This window comes from Fukomys damarensis, unplaced genomic scaffold (assembly GCF_012274545.1).
Source record: "Fukomys damarensis isolate Sample0158 unplaced genomic scaffold, DMR_v1.0_HiC HiC_scaffold_5, whole genome shotgun sequence".
Classification (NCBI taxonomy): Eukaryota; Metazoa; Chordata; class Mammalia; order Rodentia; family Bathyergidae; genus Fukomys; species Fukomys damarensis.
The window spans coordinates 29823238-29832850 of record NW_022900917.1 but is presented as its reverse complement, the minus strand read 5'-3'; the positions used below and the strand labels follow the sequence as shown (position 1 = coordinate 29832850).

Sequence of the window (9613 nt, the reverse complement as noted above, 5' to 3'; positions counted from 1 at the left end):
CTTTGCTTGGTCCGTTCTTCATATATGTGATATTTAATTCCTTATCCTCCAGGAATCAGTAGGAGGAACGAAGGGAACACATACAAATTTCATTTATTATTTTGATATCTAACTGTTTATGTACAATGAAATCATTACAAGTACAGATTTGCAATTGAATGCCAGTCTAAAACATTAAATCAATTTTTGATTTTAGGAAGAAGTATTTCACTTTAAAGGACTATATTTGTAAATGTTTCACTAATTTAGCACACTTAAATTAGCAGTAAAAAAATCTATAGATACTGAATAAAATTTACTAATAATTTACCCAATTCCACCTAACTAATATTACAAAACAACACACAGAGAAAAGAAGTAATTGCTCAAAGTAAAAAAAAAATATGGATTTGTGGAAAAGAGAAAAAAAATAGCCCAGATCACATAAGTATGCATACCATCCTACTTTTAGCATAGAAATGAATTAGGATAATAGGAGATATAGTATTTGCACGCAGCTAGAAAAAATCAGAAAAAATGAAGCATCTATGGAACATAAAGCCTTAGCAAAATAAATGGAGCCAAAAGGTAGCTACCTAGATCTTGGAAGAAGCTTTCATACATTATAAGGCATGTTCAATATTCCTCAGTGAGTATTTCTTTCCTGTTCCCTCCTGATTTCTAACTTCAAGTCTCCTGTCCTCATATGATGAATATCTTCTCAAAGAACCTATATATGATAACTTCAACAAACTGTATCTGGCTAGTATAGTTCATGGTCTGATCGCTTTGAAATAGGCTTGCTGATTCATGGTACAAAATACTATGCACTGGATAATAGCTTTAGCATTCAAACTAAGGTTTTGATTTTTAAATTTGTAGGCACAGAATAATAAGGCAAGTTAAGTATAAAATCGGCCTTGTAACTTGAAAAGGAATCACAGCCATTAAGCAATGACAGGTATTAGTTGAATAGTCGAAGCATCTTGAAAAGCAGGGTTTAAAAAGTCATGTATCATTAGCATGGAGGCAATGCCTACTGTGTCAAGCAGGAGCATTTGCAGAGAACGAGACACCGCTGATCAAAACCAAGAAAAATGTTTCAAATGGCAAAGTTGATTTTTAAATGTTTTTGAGAGAAATACTTTTCTTTCATTTTATGTTTGATTTAATGATACTCCTAACTGTGGTTATCTCCAAGAAAACAGAAGAAAAATGACTATCAGTCTAAATGGATAGCAATAAATAGCAAAGTGAGAAAACAGGCTTCTGTGTGTTTGTGGTTGTGTATGTGATCAAACAATAGGAACAATAGATTAGAGAATAATTTTTAAAGTCAAAATTGTCTAAGAAATAGCAGTAATTTATTTTTACTAAAAATAAAATTCTTTCTTATTGTATAAAGGCTATTTAATCTAATGATAATGCAAATTTTTGATTTTTTTGTTATCACTGAGAATTATCACAAGTGCAAAACAATGGCTATACCAATAGTGTAGACTCATTTTTACAATCTAACGAAGCTTGAAGCAGTCATGTAAAGTTTTTCTATTAATGCAATTAATGAAGAATGTCTAATAGGGAGAGACTACATTTTTAGTAAGAAACCATTTGTAAATGGATTTGTAAAATTTACTGAACCTCGAGTAAAAAAAAATGAAACAAAAGACAAACCTTTGTTTGAAAAAAAATGAGTTCTAAAAACAGCTGAACTGAATCAGTTAGCTTTTCTTTTCAAACTGTGAAATCAAATTTTCTCAGGGTAGGAAGAGATTATATTCTCCACTACTTAGAAAGAATGGGTGTTCTTAAGTGCCAAGGTTGAAATGCTGCTAGAAATAGAATATTCTCTCAAAGACCCCATTAGTCCTCTTCAAGAAGCAAGTGAAAAAGTACAATCAGATGCTAGGGGTGTAGCTCAGCAGTACAGCATTTTCTTGCCATGCATGAGGCCCTGGAAATCTGACTGTAAGAAAGGACAGAAAAGAAATGGAATGGAAAAGAAAGGAAAGAAATTGTCAATAAAAGCTTCTCTTCTGTGAAGAAAATATGGATTAAAAACTACACTAAGTGTAGCTTTGATTATGCCCAGTTTTTATTAGTGGTGGTTCATTTATAATATAAAAATATATGATACGCAAATCTGAAGTTCAGTTGAACAACAAATCAATTCTTTGCAGTATTTTGTGTCATACACTATTTGGAAATTATTTATATTTATGTTGGTTAATCTTGGTTGTCAACCTGATTAGATGGAGAGATGCCTAAAACATTAGTAAAGCACACTTTTGAACGTGTCGATGAAGGTGTTTCTAGAAATCACCGGCATGTGGTCAGCAAACTGTGGGGCTGACCCATCCCGCATGTCAGTGAGACCATCTATTGGATGGGAACAAAAAACAGAAGAAGAGAAAAACATGAATATAAAAAATTTAGTCTTTTTAAGCAGTTGTTTTTGTTTGTTTGTTTGTTTTCATGTGTGATTTTTCTGTTCTGCTCTTGCCTAAGGACGTCAGGTTCGAGATTCCTCAGCCATCGCACACGGCTTGCACCGGTTCTCTCCAGGTAGCTTCCTGGCCTTTAGCCTTGGACCGGGCTGCATCAGTCTTCACTCTTAATTTCAGGCTTCTGGCTGCTTGGACTGATCCTGGCGATGGTCATTTTGGTATGATAAAATCACTGACTGTGTAAGCCAAAAGAAAGAAAAAGTCTCCTTTTATCATCATCTGTATATTCTATTGGTTCTGGTCCACTAGGGACCCTTCAGTGGTATAATATTTTAACGGAATTTTTAATCTGAAATTCAAATTTAACTTGGTTTCCTGTATTTTATCTAGCAAATTATTATTAATAGATAACACAGAGAGACTTGGCTCCAGTGATACACTGGTTGTTGTTGTTGCTGTTATCTGCTTTGAAGCATAATTTGATTGGATGTTTTCTTTATTGAGTAAGTTTTCTGGCTTGGAACATTCTTGAGGATTCAATGACATATTTAGGTGTCCTTTATTAAAAGAAAATTGCAGCCTACTGGACCTCTAGGGAGTCACCTACATTTAGAAAAGCAATCATTAAAACACCCAAGGAAATTGGATACGTAGAAGCTTTATGGTACTATGTCAACTATTTTATAAAAGAAATATGTACAACTCTTTTGCACGGGTGTTACAAAGTGGATCACAGGAGGAAAACACTAATATTCCAATTCTAAAATTATTTCAAAAATCAAGTTCTCCTACAACCTTACTATTTGATTCCCTAGGATTGTTTCTTACCATGAAAATGTTAGTTCTTTTATTTTCACATCTCTCCTGTGGAAACATACATACTCTTTCAATTTTTAAAGTTTAATCAATAAGAATGTTAATTTTGATATAATGTAAATTGATATACAAATATTTATAAAGGGAATTTAATAGAATTTAATTTTAATACTAGCTGTCTTTTACAAGTAAAAAAGATGCTGTGAGCCTTTCTATGGATTTTTGCAAAGAATTATGTGGATAGGCAACTAAGAATTACAAGGAATATAGAAATAGAGTCGATGTACATTAGAAAATGTGTAGTCAATCACAGATAACTATTATACAAGTCACTAACGAAAAGCCCCCTATGAGTAATTGCTTTTAATAATTAAAATATAATACTCGTGGCAAATATTTAGGGTGCTTTGGCCTTAAACGTTAATAAATCAGTGAGAGTTATGCCTTCTGTTTCAGCCATAACAATTTGGAGAGACAAGGCCAGTAAAATTGAGGTACCGCTCTGGTGCATGTGATTCTGGTAGGGGAGGAGACTATAAAGCACACTGCAGTAGGGATGTCACATTCATCTCAGTTTTAAAACATATCGGGAGACTCAAAACCACTCCTTTGAGTCTCCCTGGGAAAGAACATAGAGAGCACGCGCAATGATACACAACAGCTATGAACACTATTTGGACATTAGTCAAAAGCATGGCAAAGCAAGAGACCCTGATTTCTGCAGTGGGACATAGGTAGATGGAAAATAACACTAGTTCCCAGTTTTGATTATTGATCTTCCAAACTGTTTATTTTTTACATGTGCCGACAATAAGTGCTTAGTTTATTTAATATGTTATGGATAGGTTCTTGGGCATGAAATCCCCCATTTCTACAAATTCTGCTTTTCAAATTAGAAAGCATTTTGAACAGACTCTCGGTCATTTGCTCCAAAGATTTATTTCTAGCTATATTACCTATTTTTCCACATAAATATTATGCCACAGGCCAACTGTTCTATTTCATTCTTGAGGGAGAAAGAAAATCTCCCCAAAATTTGGCAGTCACTTTCCCCCTCCTGTACTACTCCAATTTTAATCCTTTCAAGGTCCTTCAGTGACATTTTTTTTACGGGGAACCTAGTTCTGAAAATTTCAGTCTGAAGTGATCTTTCCTTTCTCAGATATTCAATAATGCTATGATTGATAAATTTATAAGATACTGCAGAGGGATGGCTATTTGGAAATTTAAGTCATAACACTTTATGTTTACTTTTACTTGGGAAAAAGAGAAAGAAAGGTTAGCTAAATACGAGAACATTTTTTCCAACTTTTTGCAATCTACTTCAGGTTTAGTGGTTATTAAAATTGATTATGAAAATGATTGGATTTTTGCTTCACTTGTTTTTGTTTCCCTCAATGATGAAGTCATTTTGAGGTAGTGATAAGAACAGTCTTTCTCTTTACTCATCATCTTTTGCCCGCCACAATTTTGTATGATCGCTATACTGTACCTCTGTCATTTTCCTTCTAGCCTTTAAATACCTCAAGCCTGCTTCTCTTTTGAGTCTTCCTCCTTACTTCTCTATTTGTCTTTCCTTATTTTCCACTCCTTCCTTCCTTCTACACTTACATTACATGGATTAGAAGCTACTAGCTAGTCACTATTTCACCCTTAACATCGTGATCTGTGCCCACTGTATGGTAAATGTTTAAAACATATTTGCTGGTGAACTGATAGACTGATTGAATGATGCAAATAATGAAGAAGTTTGTGAAAAATTAGCAAGACCTAACTCTGATTAAACAGCTTCAGGAATAATTGCTTTTCTTGATTATAAACTTGTTTCACACGTTAGGATGGAGTCCGGAAGGCCTATAGGTCAGGGGAATAAAAGGAGAAACCCTATAGTGCAAAGATGACATTTTAAATATTCACCCAACCCCTTTGGCTTTTCTTATAGTAAAATTTTAGAATTGTTACAGTCAGTGGCACAAACTAGACAAAACATAACTGGATTTTGTTAATAATTTGTAAGGTATTTTGTATTGAGTCATCTGGTATTTACAAATAACACATATCTAAATAATTGAAAGAAATTTTCAGAATCTTTAGACTTTAAAATATGACATTCAACATCAAGTTCCTTTAACTTCATATTAGTAGCATATTTCTTTGTCCTACAGCTAAATAATACATCTAGTTCAATGATCAGACATATATTTGGTACATATTCATCTTGTAAATTATTTAGACATTACGAACCATTAAAGACTTTCCTCAATATCAGTTTTGGTGTGTGTTCTCCTCCTCTTCTTCCTCCCCCGCCCCGGTACTTACCCCTTTCCTCTTCCTCTCTAGTATTACTTCTTGAAATTAAAGTGTCAGTTTTACTCCAATGCCTCTCGGATTACTCATCTGCTTTACTCTTTTTATTACAGACTTCTTTCTTTCTGTTCTCCAACAACTGGCTTCTTTATTTTGTTGTCCTCCCATCTTCTGTCCTCTAGAAAATAGATAGCAAAAGTTAAACTAGAAAGTTCAAGGCCTGTGTTCTTGAAAATGTTTGAAGACTTTGCTGCTTAGAGAAATCTTTCAATATGACCGGTTCCTGAATTCCAGTCAGGAAGTCTTAATAATATGGGAGGACATGTTGCTTATTTTTGTTGGATCTCTCAGATGTCTGTGGCTGTACAGGACTTGCTCCTTGTTTTCATATTGTTTTACTACAAAGACTTCCTAAACTGGCTTCATTATAATAGATAAAAATGAACCTGTTGCTTCATTTCCTACCTTTTCACTGTTAGAAAGTTTAGTACCAGATAATTTTCCATGTGTACCCATCTAATTTATTCCATGTTTTGCCAATATTCATCAAGATAACAGATGCTATTTCTCCCTTTCAACAATGATCAAGTTTTGACATATTTTTCTCTATAGTTATTTTATTTTGTCTTTATCATTATAATTAGAATGACTAATATATTCATCTGTATTCAGAAACATATTCAAGTCTTAATAAAAAAGAAATAAAATTCATAGGATCTATTTCTTGTTACTATGACAAATACATGAAATAGTCAATATATAAAGAGAAAAAGTGTATTTTCTCTTATGGTCTCAGAACTTTCAGTCCAAATGATGGCTCTGTTGCATTTGGATTTATGCTGAGCTAGCACATCTTTGAAGGAGCCATTTTTCCATAATTAGGAAGCAAAAGAAGAAGAGAAGTTGGCTGGAGGCTCATGATTCACTTTGAGGACACACCCCCAGTGACCTAAAGACTCCCCACTGGCTATACCTCGTAAATCTTCCACATCCTCCTAATAGCACCACTCTAGTGATCAATCTTTTAAATTTTGGTCATTTGGGGGACATTCAAGGCACAAACTATGGAATAGTCTAGTTCCTCTTAAAGCTACAGCCCTCAAATTTATAATCTCTTTAAATGATAACAAGTTCTCAAGAATACTGATTCAACTTATTTCCATCATTTCATTCTACTCAGGGACTTATGAACATAAAAACTACATTCTCTTTTCCAATCATTCCAAAACCTTTAAAAATGTTCTTCTGAATTTCCAAATCACTAGATTGAAAATAATTTTGAATCATATTTAAACATATTTAATAAAGGGAGGGCAGGGGTAAGGGGAAAAAATGAGAATCAAGACATCATGTAGAGGTACAAGATCCCAACAATGAATGTAACTGTACTGTATCCCTAAAAAGTACCAATAAACTCAATTAAAGCTGAAAAAATATTAAAATATCGAGACAAATCAAAATTGTATCAGAAATATTTGTAATGTAGAATATTTTCTTGAATTTGTTAAAGTGGGTGTTTTAGACAACCTCTTATAAGAGAACTATGTAAAATTTCTTCATTTAAATCTCACTCAATCTCATTTTGTAATAAAAAATATTAATGCAAAGCTAACTGTTATAAATATACATTACATATCAATATTCTCAAACTCTTTTACAGGCCAAATTCAATGGTACATACAAAAGCTGACAAACATACTGATCTATCTATCACATGGTAATAATATTTCTAAAGAAATATATTAAATAATTTTAGTTCTTCCTGGAAGTCTGGCAGTCTTTATAAAATATTTGCCTATTATCTCAATAATGAATTAAAAGAAAAGAAAGACATGATGGGGTCTGCAAACTTCATTATGTTACAAAAAATTGAGGCAGTCCTGGGTAATCATCATGCTTGCCAAAGGAGAGCGAGACAATAGCCCAAAGCAGATAGTTATGTAGCGTTAAACAAGTTTTCCTTCTGTCTTATTTTGTAGCAAAATAAAAATACTGAAATATTCAAAGTTCTGGAAATTTATTTTTGAACGTTAAAAGTGTACAATAAAAGTGACTAACAAACTAAATTTCTGAGAATGCAATTCTCTCTTGCATTGGTATAAGAAAATCCACATTTTTGCTTTCAGCTTTATATGGATAGTTTAGGAGGTTTCTATACAAAAATTAGGAATTTGGACTGGGGATTTAGCTCAGCGGTTCGGTGGCCTGCCTCGCAAGCTCAAGGACTGGAGTTCGATCCCTGGTACAAAAAAACAAAAACCAAAAACCAAAAATTAGGAATTTTCAGGAATTACCTTGGAATCAACGTTTTTTTGCTAATAAATAGATTTCACACGTTTGAAAATTAAAGTGTCTTAGTATATTTTATTTTCTAATAATATGAGAAATTATATGATGTGAAAATGATATACAGGATAACCACTAACATTAAAAATGTAATGAAAATCCCCAGTACCAAAAAAAAAAAGTAATGAATACTATTCAAATAACATTCTACAATGATGAAATAAATACAGTTTGATTTTATTTCATATCTCAAGATTTAATACACAGCAATATTGCTTCATCAGAAACCTACTTGTTTTAAGATACAGCTACAAGACACTTAGTTAATTTTAATTCTCTGTTATTTATAATAGGCCACATTTTAAGAGATATTAGACATTTATTCAACTTCAATTTTTTCAGGTTATATTTTCGGATTATCTCAAAATGTCATCTGAAGCAAAACAGGTTATTGAAGGATTTAAGTACTAAATCCTTAAAAAGCGAAAAACACTGGACAAACAAGGCTTAGTTCATCAACTTCCCCTTCTGTTTGCAAAAGGATCAGTTACACAGGGTGATGCAACCTAAATTTTATCAAATAATTGTAGATGTAGAAGGGCAATACAAGAATGAAATTCTCAAATATTACATTTGAGTTGTACCTATTTACATATCAAATGTATTAATAAATGAAACTCATACAACCAAAATGCAGTTTTATAGTATCACAAGCCTTGTAAAAGCATAAATGAAGTAGTGCTTGAGAGATTACTTTGTAAGCCACAAGATGCTGTGATAACAAAAAATGTTATTAATAGTCTAGGAATGAATACAGCTGAATTAATGGAATAACTTTGAAAGATTTTTGCAATTGTCAATTTCAGTACAGATATACAGTTTGAAAAATATACTTTACAAACTGTTGCTAGAGAATATTACATAAAGATAAAATATGTTTATAATAGAATTTTATTATTAAGAAATACATTTTCTGTTATGTCCTGTTTGTTTGCCTGTACAAAATGTACATCGAAAGATGGTAACTGTTTACAAAATATTTTTTCATCACAATTAAATGAAGTTTAGGTAAAATAAATTAATGTTATTAGCACTGAAAAAGTTTTACTATCAGAGTAGGTTTCTCAAACCTCTTCTTTCGCTCGTCCTCCTTTTTGTTCCTCCTTCCTTCCCTCCTTCCCTTCCTTCCTTTTCTGCTTCCTTTCCTCCCCCTCTTCCTCTCAACTCTTCGTCGCTTGCGATGGTAACAGTTTCCATGGTAACAGTTTCCACCATGTTGTGACGCAACAGGAAGACCCTCACCTGCTGTGGTTCCTCACTGTGGACTTCCCAGCCACCAGAACCTTAAGAAAAAGCTCTGTTCTTTCCAAATTACCCTATCTTTGGTATTATGCAGTAACAGCAGAAACTAAACTAAGACAACAAATAAGGTATAAACATCTTCACAGTTCTGTGTAATTACAATTCATAAATTTATGATCAATGTAGCCAGCATTATTAAGTATATGATCATGAATTATATTTAAATAAATATAATCAAATAGCAATTGAAATAAATACTCTAAAATGCTAAAGCTTCCAACAGTCATAAATTTCAAAATTAATTACCAAGAGGCTACATGCATTAAATTAAGCAATGATAATAACTTTGTGTCTCATAACAAATTACCTTTGAGTTTTCTGAATCCCTATGGCTTCTTATAAAATATACACACAGATGCTCTCTCTCTTTCTCTCTCTCTCTCTCTCACACACACACACACACTTTAGCATTTAAA

General features: G+C 32.7%; 1 long non-coding RNA gene across 1 annotated transcript; it reads right to left on the bottom strand.

Annotated features, from left to right (window-relative positions):
• Positions 1-2420: 2420 nt before the first annotated feature.
• On the bottom strand, positions 2421-9008 carry LOC104877022. The gene is made up of 3 exons (XR_784481.1): positions 8966-9008; positions 5562-5727; positions 2421-2662 (listed from the first exon to the last, which is right to left on the bottom strand). It is a non-coding gene; the product is annotated as an uncharacterized LOC104877022 (long non-coding RNA).
• Between the last annotated feature and the right edge of the window lie 605 nt (positions 9009-9613).